Raw genomic sequence first — 9,026 nt, forward strand, 5'->3', positions numbered from 1 at the left:
CTGACTGGTTTGCTGAGTCTAACTACAGCTTTTTCTCTTGGGGTTCAATAAACTTGCGTTTTTGGCTGTGCAGTTTCACAGCTTCAGTAAGGGAAGTGGTGAGTATTCTTACCCTGTCCTTGCTTATGGCATAATGGTTAGGACACAGCCCTGGGATGTAATAGAGCTGGGTGAATTTCTGCAGGTCCTAGAGAGAGATGAACTTGTGTCCTTCTGCTTCCCACACGTGTGTATAAACCACATGGTTTTCTGTAAAATGTCCCTCTTCTTTCATTCCTGAGTCCCAAAGTAACTTTACTACCTCTAAGTAAGAGACAGGTGGGACTCTATGTCTGGTGAAAGACCCAATTCCTGTTGATAAGTGCAGGCACTTCCCTGCCCAGTGTAGGAGCTGCCCTAAATCCCAGTTCTAGCCCCTGTGTTTCCTCATTGCCCTGGCCAGGTAACACTGTGAAAGAAGCTCCGGGAGCCAAGTGCCTGACAGTTTTTATATGAATTTGGCTTTTTGCGCCTTTATTCCCAGTTTGTAAAGTGGAAGTAGCAGCACTGGCCTTACAGCATTATTGTGAAGAGAAGTACATTAAATACTAGGAAGAGTACTGATACTGATAATAGGGATTGCATAAATACCTAGTGTAAATATACTCTGCGTTCCCATTGATTTCATTGGAGAAAGTTTCCAGCCTTGAACTTTAACTTCATTTATCCTACTCACAATAGCAGGCTAAAATATCAGTTTCAAAACCATGCCTTACAGTCACCTGGCCAAGGAGGACTGCATGAGACTCCTGATAGCAGATCTGGGTTGTTCCTTAGTCATCTGGAGAGTATCAAGGGTTTCTGTTGTCTCCATAGCTCTCAGCCCTGGAGCTTCAACCCTGTCAGCTTGAAGTTCAAGAGACTGGGGCCTTTTCACCTCTGATCTACTTAACTGATTTCTGTGGCATGACACATAAATAAAGTCAGGAAATCTGCAAAACCAAATGACCGTCCCCCATGCTAAGTAGCAGTGGATAACTGGACCTTTCCATTTTTAACAATTTGAGATATTTCTTTTTTCCCAACACTTCCGTTGCAGCCTGTCTGCTGGGAGTCAAGCCACTTACTTGTCCTACAAGGTCATAACAAACCTAATTTTCACAACCAGGTCATTCTTTGCTGGCATTTGCCCCAATTAAAACAATAGGTGACTGATGGATGAAGATGTGTCAAAACCTCAAGTAGGCAGGGCTAAGAAATCTGAGGATTTCCTCAGGCAGTTATCACCAAGCAGATCAGTAGCTTGCACTGCCTATACTGCTAAAAATTTAGTCCTTGTCCTAACCCTCTCCCATCCTAATCATTTCCCATCCTAGTAATATTTCATCCTCTGTAGGTTCCCACACCTCTCCCACTTCTCTCTCTATAGTCCATTTATAATATAACATCAAGCAGTCAGAAAATGGAAAAATAAAAAATGTCTGTAAGCAATGCAAAGTTGGAGGCAGACACTATTGAGCAGGGTGGCCATATCTAGGCTTTTGTTTCAGACTTACAAAACCACATCGTATATATTGAGCAAGTCCCTAAGACTAACAGTTCTGGCCATTCTCAATTCTTCTTTGCCTTGAAAATCTCCCATATTTAGAATTAAAACTAAAGAAAAACAAAAGAGATCAGTCAATTAAGCTGATATTCTCAGTAAGGAATCAGCACAGTTTGTGAGCTTTGAGGTACCAGATCCAGCAGCCCAAGAATTTCTGAATGTTCTCATGCAGTTTAGCTGCCTGCTCTGAAGTTGAATGTTGAGGCTGTACTTTCCCCCGCTGTTTGCTTCCTCCCCTCCTCCTCTGCCTACTGCCTTTCCCTGCTCCTGCATGCCACTCACCAGCTGCATGAGAAATAAACACTTCTCCTTCTGCCGGTGCCAGTTAAATAGGATGCTCTGCACATACTCACCCAGAAGGTTCTGGCTGGTAGCGAGGTTTAATCTTCCCTCTAAAATTTAGCTACCCCACTCAGCAGGTATAATACCAGAAGAAGCAGTCTGAACATTGGGGCTTAAAAATATCCAGGTTTTCTCTTTTTTGAGGGAGTAGGTAGAAATTATTTTATGGATTTAAGATGTTGCACTTCCTTAAATCTCAAGAAACCTTTTGAAGAGGCTTGAATAAAAGATAAAGAGATCATTTTGACTGTGTTAGGTAAGGTAACGAGTCTCTGGTTCCTAGTTTATAACCAAAGTCTAGGTAACCATCCATTCTTAGACCTAGATGCAGTGTGCATCAGAGTTGGTGGGAACATATCTTCTACATAGCCTTCTATTTTTCATATCAAAAGTAAATGAGGTAGGACAAAAACAAAATAAAACAAAAAAAACAACAGGACAAAATAATTGCATTACTTGGAGTTCTTGGGGTTAAATAGACTTTGTCACACATAGACCCTGAACATCTTTGCTTGTTACATCTGTTGTCACACATGGGCATTAAAGAGAGAGCACGGAATGGAATTTTGTAGGTTGCAGCGTTCTTAAACAGTCCATGAAGTGCTATGACATGTTCTCCTCCCGTTCGTCCTTTGCACACAGAGAGTTTTGGTTTTTTTCCAAGCACATTCTGGTTTGAAACCTACACAGTCATGTGAATCTATGCCAATATTATGTCCATATGCCTATCTATTATAAATATTTCTTTCGTTTGGAAAAAGGTATTTAATGTTTTTCTAGCTGAACATTAGAAATCTATATTCACAGAGAACTGAAAAATATTTATAACCATTCATAAGGAGGCTAATGGGTTTTCAAAAATTGCTTCACAGCGGTCTCCTGGCCTGCTGTTCAACCAATAACGATTCCTACCGTAACGTGGTTGTTGCATATTTCATTGGTTAATGGTAATGTCGTTCCTTTTCCTGGAGACTGTTACAGTGAAGTTTGTGTGAAATAAGCCAGCAGGTTTTTCCCTTACCCATTTAACTGAATTAAAACAAACTAGAACATTCTTTCTCTGACTTAAAATACTTTTAAATCATAGATAATAGGGTTACAAGGTACACCAAAATGCTACTGGGTTAATTACCTCTCAAAAAGCAAGATCAAATATTCCCATATATTTCTTGACATAGGTTTGTGTAAACTGCTCTTAAATGATTCCTATTCCAGGGCCTCTGTGGGGAAATCTGTTCCATTACTTCACTGTCTTTACCCATCGAAAATTCTTACTTTTTTCTAATTTAAATCATTCTTAGCAATTTAAGCCTGCTGCATTTTGTTCTGTCTGCAGTGTACAAAAGCTAGTTTATTCTATTGCCACACTCAGTACATGTTCACATATYTGAAGACTGTTTTCATACATCTCTTCAGAGTTTTCTTCACATTAAATGAGCCGAATTCTTTCAGTCTTATCTCAGAGGTCATGCATTTTACGTCTCTAATGTCCTTTAGATTATCTCCAGCTGATTCACATATTTTTACAAGTGTAATGCCTCAAAATGTCATTGCTTCACGTCTTTGGTACTACATTTTGGCTTATACATCCCAGTATGATGATTTCTGTTTTCACRCCAGATTGATATTATTGACTCATGTTCAGTCTGTGATAAAACATGCAGATACTTTTCTGCAGACTGATGTCTGATTGTTCCCACTCTTAATTTTGCATATTTTATTATTCCTAACTGAATGGGCTACTTCTCATTTTTCTTTGTTGAGCTGCATATATTTTTCAGACTGATTCTTTAACTTGTCATGATGATTCTAAATTTGCATCCTGTCCTTTAACAGGCGTGCAGCCCTTTGCAACTGGTTGCTGAATGTTATTTAATAACAGTCTCTGTTGTGTTATCCAAAATATTAATGAAAGATTTGAATAGTGCTAGACCTGAGGTCGAATCCTACAGAACCCCATTTGCAAAATCCTTCCACTTGGACAGTGAATCATTTGTAGCTCCGCATTTTCCCAACACAGTGTACCAATTGTAGAAATGTCATCCAGACTCTGCATCCTTAACCTGCTTTTGAAAGTATCATGTGAAAGTGTCAAAACCCCAGAATTAGGATAGATGGCTTTAAGTGCTTCTTTCCTTCTCCCAAGGCCTGTCACTTCCTCACAGAAAAAAAATTTTTTTTGGTTTGATATAATTTGCCCTTCATTAATTATTGATCCTTGCCATTTAGTTTCTTGCTTTCTTCTAGGCACCTGCTTAGAGATTAATTTAAATGAACAGAAAACTTAAAGAATAAATAATTAAACATACCAAAATGTTTATCATTCCCTGGCTCACTCTTTTCCCCTCTTCTGAAGATGATGATTACTTTTACTAGTCTTCTGGAACCTCATCGGTCTTTCAGGATGTCTCAAACATGTAGTTGCTCTAAGATTATAGCGTTTTCTTAAATACAAAGCGCAATGGAAATGTATGCCCAGCCTCCTTAGGTAAACTGGCTCTCTTGTAGAGACATTTCCTGGATATCTCAGACCGTCTGTCTTACAGTGTGCTGTAGTATTTAATAAACGTTGTTGCTATCAAAGAACGACAGTAAAATATTAGTTACCTGGAGAAAGTACATTTTCACAATACCTGTAGATAACATGAATATTGAAGCAGAAGTCTCATTTAAGGAGTTGCATAGACAGAAGGATGAATATCTGCTGTTAGCCCCTGTGGATTTGACAGGCGTTCAGATATGAAATCCTGTTGTGAACTACTTTCACAACAGAATAAGGCAGGAAATTAAGATGCCTTAAATTTGGGGCCCCAAAACTGTTGGGTCTGGTATTCAGGGACAGAAGACAATAAATAAGTTAGCAAAAGAGCCTTCGTGTTTAAAAAAAATTATTATAACAACAGTTGGTGTGGTTTTGACTGAAATGCTGTTAGGCAATTTTTCTTAATTTATCTGGAAACTTGCTACAGCTTGGTTTTAGACCTTGCCTAGGAATTCAAACAAGCTGAATATATCTTTATTTTGCAGCATGGTTCAGTTAATGTTTCTATGACTTGAGTTTTCAAGCAGAAAGTTGTCTTCTTAAAGAAGACACTGGCACTCTAGTGGAAAAAATTGAAGAGGTCATCCAGGTTTCATGTAGTTTTGTAGCTAACATGCAACTTTTTTTTTTTTTGCTTTTGCTTCTTACAAGTCAATGAGTTGATTTTGTTCATTTGAAATTGAAAGTGAGAATATGTTGCTCAACATGTGAGTAAATATATTGCACTTCAAGCAGCTCTCAGCCTTCTGTGTCTTTTACAGAACGCTGTCAAATTGCATCTGTCAAAAACACATTGCTACCCCTCGAGCACATGRTCAGTGTTTTACAAGCACTTTTTTACTGAGTTTAAATGAAGTCCCACACCTGTTAACAAAGAACATTGGTAAATGCAATCAAAAAATGGGAAACGACATAATGTGTTTGGTTGTAGTTCTGCCTGAACAGCGCTGCAGATGGAATAACCTGTGGGATAGTTGTGGGACAGGTAGCAACAGTAGCCACTTTCCACCGCAGTCCCTGGATGCTGACGTGGAGGCACCATTTGTAGGAGCAAAGGGGTAATGAAGTTCTTGCTCCTCTTCATTGCACTGAGATTGTCAGCGAGGGGATTCCTTTGTGCTTCGGTACATTTTTGAGTTTTGCAAGGCCGACACATTTCTGATAGGAATTGAGTTTCCTTATTTCAGCCGGGGCAGTGAGCAGCCGTTAGAGGACACCTTCTCCCAGCTGCTGTGTCAGGCTGAATGCGGCACGCGCACACCTTGCCAACCCACTCAGCTCTCCTGGCTGCTCAGATCAGTAGTTGTTAAGCATCTCAAGTTGTTTACTCAGCTACTTAAGTTCATCTTCAATAATTCTGTCCTCTTCCTTGAGATGTGCTAGGTAAAGTCCCTCCTCTTCGAGGTAAAAATGAATTCATTAATGTTGGTTGTGGACATCGTTTATCTTAATTCATTTTCCCATTGGCTTTTGTCACTTTTATGATAGATTTGTTTTCTCTCTGGACATCTATYATTCTGCTGGTCATCTCCAAGCCACCTCCCATATTTATGGGTATTTTACCAAMAGGAAGTTAAAATGAATCCACGTTGGAATGTGAGAATTCACAGTTCACTAATTCACACTCCATTCCTGCTGGAGACACTTCAGTGCTAAAGGCAAAATAGCCTACTACACTCTCAAAGCAAGATTACTTTCTCTTAGCAAGACTAAAAGTGGCCACAGTGGGAATTAGTGCAGCTAAGCTGCAATGCTTGGAAATTTACACCTTAATTATCACAAATTAACTTTTCCATTTGGGCCAGAACAAACGTATGAAGAGTACTTAGGCGGCTGTCTAGTGTGCTGCCTTTTCCTGCAGTACGATCCCCACGCGATATCTGTGTTTTGTCCGGTCTTTTTCAGATCATCACGGCGGAAAACTCTTCCACAGCTCCAATCAGCAAAAATGCATTCTGATTTTTAGTTATCTGGATGTTCAAAGTACCTCTTAGAAGGCTGCATACATATATATATATGTTAGTGACTTAGCAACTGATAGATCATTAACACTAGTTGTCAATGCCAGCATTGCTAAAATACTATCTTTGCTTCCATTTCAAGCCCAGGCCAGCCAACTCCACCAGCTTTGCTTACCTGAAGAGTTTTGCTTATGTCAATTGTTTCAATGGCTACAGAATTAAGCCCTTCAGTTGAGAACTGACAAAGAGACTCTAAAAACAGAAAGTAAAACATAGCAAATATAATTATACTGCCAATACAGTGGAAGTCACATATGGACCTGTGCGATTGCATCAAAATGTCTGAGCTAGCAGAACTTAATTTAAGAAAGTATGCTCCATGGATAGCTCAGGAACATGTCTCACATTTATGTGTAAAAGAACTACATAGATGACTGTATTTCACCAGAGCTAATTTTGATGTGTGCATATATTACTAATCTATATTATTTGTCTTAATGTCGTACTTAGTGGCTCTTCTGAAGAAGCAGGTGCAGGTCTAGTAGGCATTACAAAAACACAAGTTCCGCTAGTCAGAGCCATGTCAAGTGGGTAAATTCAGGTAAGTATTAGTAGGGCTGGAGCTGTATTTCTCAAATTAATTGAACCATGTTTCCAGTACGAGCACTCATGTTCTAATGAATTAGAGACTTGCTTTCTTCAAATATCCTGGCATATTTGTTTCCTCTTGGCTGTTTTATGAAATGTTTCTGTCAGTAAACTAGTACAACAAATATCTGCAAAATGTGATCCTGAGAAAGGAATACTGACTATGAACTTTCATTGTGTTATAGTGGTGCCTGTCACCCAAAGCTTCAGAAATCTGCCCCAGCTCTGCATAATGTGGTTGAATTACACTGTTCTGCAAATTGTTATTAGAAACTTCATGTTCAGTCCCCACTGCCGAAGATTCATCAGTAACAAAATATTACGTATTGTCACTAAAATGAATACTTCAAAAAACAAAGCAAAAAAACACCTGAATTCTCACTGAAAAATAATTTTTGATGTATACATACTATAAAGCTAGATAGCTCTGCAAAAGTTCACAAAGAAAAACTGCATGGAGTCAGTTGGGTTTGGAGAGTTGCTTAAACTGCAATCCAAAGCAAACTCTGCCAATATTTATTAGGAAAAAAAGAGTTCATTCCTTTCAGAGGTGCTGTTTCCTGTTAGTTTATAGCTCAACAATTTATGTAACCAAGCCAGCTACAAACATACGGATAACATTTACCAGCCTGAATCAATTCACTGCGCTGATGTCAGGGCAATTATATTAATGTAAAGCTGCTACAGCTTCAAAGGGAACAGAACGTCGTTTCCCCGTGGAAGGACTAAATGCACTGAATTGAGAAAATTTTTTTTGCAATTCTTGTGAGTCATGACAGTTCCTTACTGACGGCTCACCTCGCTGGAGCTGGCATGAGTCATTGCTCTCAGCCCAGGTAATCATTAGTTAACATCACATTTAGCTCTTCCCTTTCTCTGCCAATCTCTTCGACTGGTATTTCGTTGATCTTCCAGTCAAGAACTGCTTCAGTGTTTGGAATGACAAGTAGAAAGTCTCCAAGAAAAAACACAGGATAAGTCCATTTGGACAGAATACATGACTAGAGCTGAACCCCGGGACCTTTTGTGCCCACTTCTACGTAAGAGATCAGTAAATCTCAAAGAAACATCTTGTCTTGCTGGTTCTGCCTCAGACTAGAAATATTTTACATGATGTTTAAAACCAAGATAGTTAAGGTATTAAAGATATATTAAAGATATAAAGGTATTTAGAGCAGGAATGCTCTTTCAGTGCTGCCGTTCTCATGAGATTTTTTATTAAACGTGTTCCCACTCCTTCATTTCCACCTCCAACCTCTTCTTCTGGTATTTGTCCAATTTACAATAGCAATTCTTCAGTTCTTGTTGTCAAATACTATAATAGTACAGTTTTTATAAGGCATTTTGGCTGAACTGGCTTGAAATTCTAAGTAGTGCAGAGAGTTAGATCTTCAGTCTAATCCCTACAATTACAAAAATCCCTATTCATGGGATTTTTTTTTCTATATCATGAAGAGTATGCTTCATAGTTACAAAAATTTGGGGGATCAATTTGGGCAATTTTTAATTACATTCAGCTTTTGGTGGAGAGTTGTTATTAATATGCTAGTAATACAGCTCTTGTTTTTGGGGCAACTGATTTTTTCCTCTTTAAAGGGAGCTCAGTAAAACTGGATACCAATTCAGCAGAGGCGGAGGACAACGCGGCAGGGTTGTAAGGGTTGTAAGGTGATGGCAACTGGCCCCTTTGCACTGTCACTGCAGTACCTGCTCCTCGATGCCTGCACTTCCTCCTTCCCTTCACATCACTGATGCACCCCCCCACAGAACTGTGTCAAAAGCAAAAACACTTCTTCTGAATAAATACAGCCATAATTTAATGTTTATGTATTCATTAGTCAACACTGTGATATATGCGGACCATATTGAAACTACTCATTTATGCTTGCACGTTAAGAACGACTAAGACCATTAATTCCGTTAGAACACATGTCATTTTGGTGGTATA

The sequence above is a fragment of the Apteryx rowi genome, unplaced genomic scaffold (genome assembly GCF_003343035.1).
Source record: "Apteryx rowi isolate R43461 unplaced genomic scaffold, aptRow1 scaffold_169, whole genome shotgun sequence".
Classification (NCBI taxonomy): Eukaryota; Metazoa; Chordata; class Aves; order Apterygiformes; family Apterygidae; genus Apteryx; species Apteryx rowi.